Here is a 4662-nt window from a genome sequence, read left to right on the forward strand (position 1 = left end):
AGCCCTTTAAGGCTGCCCAGGGGCACCTGTGCAGGAGAGAGAAGTGCTCTCTCGGTGGGTGCTGCACGGGCTGTGATGCAGAGCGACATCCCTCATGGGACCACCCCCTCCCTCCGCAAACAGACCAGTCAGGCAGCCTCTTTGCCACTATAGCAGCAGCCTCTGTGGTTGACAAAGGTCCTCCAGCTTATCTGGCCCCTGGTTTCCTGCGATATTAATGTTTACACCAAGACAATACCAGCGCTTTAGCTTTGGGTTAGAATGAAGAGCTTACCTCCTTCGAGCATGAGGTCTCCCCTCCTGAACTTTTGCCTCTGAGTCCACACCGGCAGTTTAGCCCTTAATCATTTCCATCTGTCGGTTTCCACACATCTGCTGGTTTGTCAAGCTCTGGAGGGCAGGCACCAAGTATTTAAAATCCTCTGCCTGGCCCAGTGCTAATGTAGCCGAGAACAACAGATTCTTAAAGACTGATCGATAGATATAATAATAAAAAGGTTCCTTCCTCACCTTGTTGGTGTCTTTCGCAAAGCAGCATTTTTACTCGGTTAGTTTCATTTTTTTCTCCTATGTCTAGTGGGAGAGAGATCTCAAAGCGTTTAGGGTTTATCGTTCTGCTGAGCTCCCTTCCCCTGAATCAGTGGGCCCCAACCTTTCTGGCACCAGGGACCGGTTTTGTGGAAGACAGTTCTTCCACGGACGGGGGTGCAGGGGAGGGTTCAGGTGGCAATGTGAGCGATGGGGAGTGATGGGAACGGCAGGTGAAGTTCACTCACTCACCCGCCGCTCCCCTCCTGCTGTGCGGCCCGGCTCCTAACAGCCCAGGGGTTGGGGACCCGTGCCCTAAATGCAATCCAGGGAATTCTCCTCCACCAAATAATGACTGTCACATCTCCATGCCTGAAGTAGTTGGCAGTTTTTACAGCAAGTAGTCCTTTGTTTCTTCCCCACATGTCTTCCAGCTGTTTTCTTACGGCACTGACTGTGCCTGGGGCAATACTGCAAATGTATAAGTCACGCTCCCTGCCCTCAAGGAGCTTACAAGACAGTTGGGAATTGAGACCAAAAAAATAATAGAGAACCACAAATACGACACAGCCTCAAGACCTAAGTTTCAGACTGTGATTTGGAATCCATTCGTGGTGGATGGGCTGTAAAATAAGTTTAAGGGATCATAGTCAGCATTAAAAAAAATGAAATGGCTAAAATAGTAAAGATTAGAGTGTCTATGACATAGGTCGAATGAGAATTGTTTTGTAAAAATTTGTTTCTGTTTTACACAGAAATATAATGTTTCTTACCTTTGGTCCTGGTCACATGTGTTTGAACACTTCTGACAAGCCAGGTGTGAGGTGAGTAGGGTCTGGCCTGTGAAGGAATGCCACGTGAAGGGCAGTCATTCTTTCTTTATTTTTTTTTTGCGGTACGCGGGCCTCTCACTGTTGTGGCCTCTCCCGTTGCGGAGCACAGGCTCCGGACGCGCAGGCTCAGCGGCCATGGCTCACGGGCCCAGCCGCTCCGCGGCATGTGGGATCTTCCCAGACCGGGGCACGAACCCGTGTCCCCTGCATCGGCAGGCGGACTCTCAACCACTGCGCCACCAGGGAAGCCCCAGGGCAGTAGTTCTTAACTTGTGTTTGCGTCATGGACCCTTGAGAGCCATTTGACAACGATTGCAAGTCCTTCTAGAAAACGTGCATATGGCTGACATTTTGCCTGTGATCTCAGTAGGTCCACAGACATTCTCTAGACCCCTTTGATCTGGCTTAAAGCCAGGAGGGAGGGAGTGGGGAGAGATTGGGGTCTACATTTCCCAGGGCCCTGAATTTCTGATGAGGAGAGAAGAGCATCCATCCATGGGAGGTCAACAAAGGCTTCCAAGGAGAAGTAGCTCATAATCCAATTCGTATTTTAGGAAGATTGTTCTGGAATCATTGGAGGCCAGAAGTCCAACTTGGAGGCTTTGTAATAATTCTTTGAGAGATGGTAGAGGCAGATACGTAGGAAGGCATATGGCTTGAGAAGTTTTGAGGGTTTAAAAAGAAGAAATCACTGGACTTGGTGTTGGATACAGGGGAAAAACGGGAAAAGAAAGAGTCTAGGGTGGCCCCTGGGTTTCTAGTTTTAAGCAGACAACAATGCTCATCACTGCGTCGGGAATAAATAGAGAAAGAAAAGTAAGTTTGGGGAAGAGTATGAGTTTAGTCTTTTGTGGTTAAGGTAAACGCCCAGGTATATATCCGGAACCCCAACATTCTTTCTATGGAAATAAAGAGCAAGTGACAATGAGGTATGCCTTGGGGTGGGGCTGAGCTGGCAGACGTGGAAGAGGGCTTTGTACTTCGTTTGGGTGGCTGTGTGGCTTGGTGGAACAGTTTGGAGATCCTGGGACAACAGCAGTGTTCTAAAGACTCTGAAATCCCCACTCACTGTGGAAATAGAAGGAGAGGCACAGCGGGTGAACTGGAGCCGGAGCAAAACGGTGCTTGGAATGAAGCTTGGGCCTCGGGGGGGTAAGGGGCACTGGGGGCATGTGTGTGTGTGGGGGGGGGGGGCAATGTCCAGCCCCATCTGGAACTTGAGTTGGTGGGTGTGCCCAGTCCCATTCTGTAAGCACCTGTGAGGAAGAAGGGTCCTAACCCTAACACTGCATTCCCAGCTCATGTCCCGACTGTGTTCTTCTGTGCCTCTGGCCTGTTTCTGATCTCCCAGCCCCTGAGCTTCTGCCGGGTCCCGTTGATGGCTTGGCACTGAAGCCTCAAGCCTAATCCTTGGCGCTGCCCTCTCAGTCCTGACCTCTGCTGACCTCTGCCCCCATTCATCCACCGTTTGCCCTTGAACCCTGGACTGAACTTCTGCCAGCCTGTCTGGTCCACTGTCCTGTCTCATCCAGTCCTGTGGCCTGATTTCCGCTGAATTCTATTGAGGCTGCCAGTGGGAAACATATCAGAGACCAGGATCCCCAAGTCACTTCCAGGCCTGGGTACCAGCACCAACCATGTTGTTTCTGCTACAGAAGAAGATAGTGTCATTAGGAGCTTAATGTTTGTTCCCTCCTGATGCGTGCTCCTGGGAATCTGGGTTAGGGTCAAATCTGTGTTTGGTGATCTGGGCGAACTCCTTGACTGTTTGTTTCTAGAATTGCTAAGTATTTCCAGATGTCAGTACAACACGTATGCCACGATGCTGGGATTGGCGCACTCCGTGCTGAAAAAAATTTTTTTCAAATAAGCAAAATGCATAAGATGAAATTAAATCTCCCTCTCTGCTCTCGGAAGTAGAACGCAACCTCCAGGATGCCATGCAGGTGTGCCACAATGTTCTCCTGGACCCTCAGCTGGTGCCTGGGGGTGGGGCTTCTGAGGTGGCTGTGGCTCATGCCTTGACAGAAAAATCCAAGGCCATGACTGGTGTGGAACAATGGCCATATTGGGCTGTTGCCCAAGCCCTAGAGGTCATCCCTTGTACCCTTATTCATAACTGTGGGGCCAGCACCATCCGTCTACTTACCTCCCTTCGGGCCAAGCACACCCAGGAGAATTGTGAGACCTGGGACGTAAATGGTGAGACAGGTACTTTGGTGGACTTGAAAGAACTGGGCATCTGGGAACCATTGGTTGTAAAGCTGAAAACGTATAAGACAGCAGTGGAGACGGCAGTTCTACTGCTGCGGATTGATGACATCATATCGGGCCACAAAAAAAAGGGTGATGACCAGAGCCAGCAAGGCGGGACTCCTGATGGCTAGCCAGGAGTGAGCGGTGGCAAGGCGACCTCAACGCACAGAGCCAACAGTCTCCCCCTTCCCTGAGCCAGACTGCCAGGGACACTGTGGATGTCTTTGTTTGGAAGGGATCGGGTTGAGGGGCAGCCCCCGTCCCTTTCTGTCCCAGCTCAGTTTGCAAAAGGCTCTGACATGTAATTCTTCTCTATTGTAAGCTCTCCATTTAGTTTGCTTCCGATGATTAAATCTAAGTCATTTGCAAAAAAAAAAAAAATCTCCCTCTCTGTCTGGAAGCCGCCATAAAGATGCTGCATTATTTACCAACCACAAGAGCTTTTCCTAGGCTGGGGCATGTGATCCTCGTAGCCCTTTTTCCAGCTGCTCGAACACACTTTGGCAGAGTGACTCCTAGCTCCAGATACCAGGATTACCCTATTCCCGTCCAGTGGTTCAGTGGTTCAGTGGTTCAGTGACTTGGCTCCCAGAGAAAAAGCAAAGGCAATTTCAGAATTCTGCTAACTCCTCAGATGGAACTAAATAATGGTCCTGACCTCATGGGGTTGTTGTGAAGATGAAAGGACATGTGTAGAAAGCATCTCGTACAGCGCCGGGCACCTAGGGAGGTCTTGGTCAAGGTTATCTTTTTTCCTTAGGAGGCCATGTGATTCCCTACAGATTATCACATCAGCTGGGGCCTCTGGGGTGGGTTTGTCTGCAGTTGAGAAATTGATCGAGAGTCTCCAGGAGGCTATGTAAGAAAAGAAATGGGTAGAAAGAAGAGCAGTTAAGGAAGGAAGACCTAAGTGTGAATCCTAGCTTTGCTTCTTCCTCCCTGAGTTTTGCTGAGTCTCAGTGTTTTCATTTGTCAATGGGAAGAATGCCTTTCTCAGCGGGCCGTCGGGAAGACCAAGTAGGAACAAGGGCTAATGGTAAATTAT

General features: G+C 49.9%; 1 pseudogene; it reads left to right on the forward strand.

Annotated features, from left to right (window-relative positions):
• Positions 1-2557: 2557 nt before the first annotated feature.
• LOC101317739 (T-complex protein 1 subunit gamma pseudogene) lies at positions 2558-3998 on the forward strand (annotated as a pseudogene).
• Positions 3999-4662: the final 664 nt, after the last annotated feature.

The sequence above is a fragment of the Tursiops truncatus genome, chromosome 16 (assembly GCF_011762595.2).
Source record: "Tursiops truncatus isolate mTurTru1 chromosome 16, mTurTru1.mat.Y, whole genome shotgun sequence".
NCBI lineage: Eukaryota > Metazoa > Chordata > Mammalia > Artiodactyla > Delphinidae > Tursiops > Tursiops truncatus.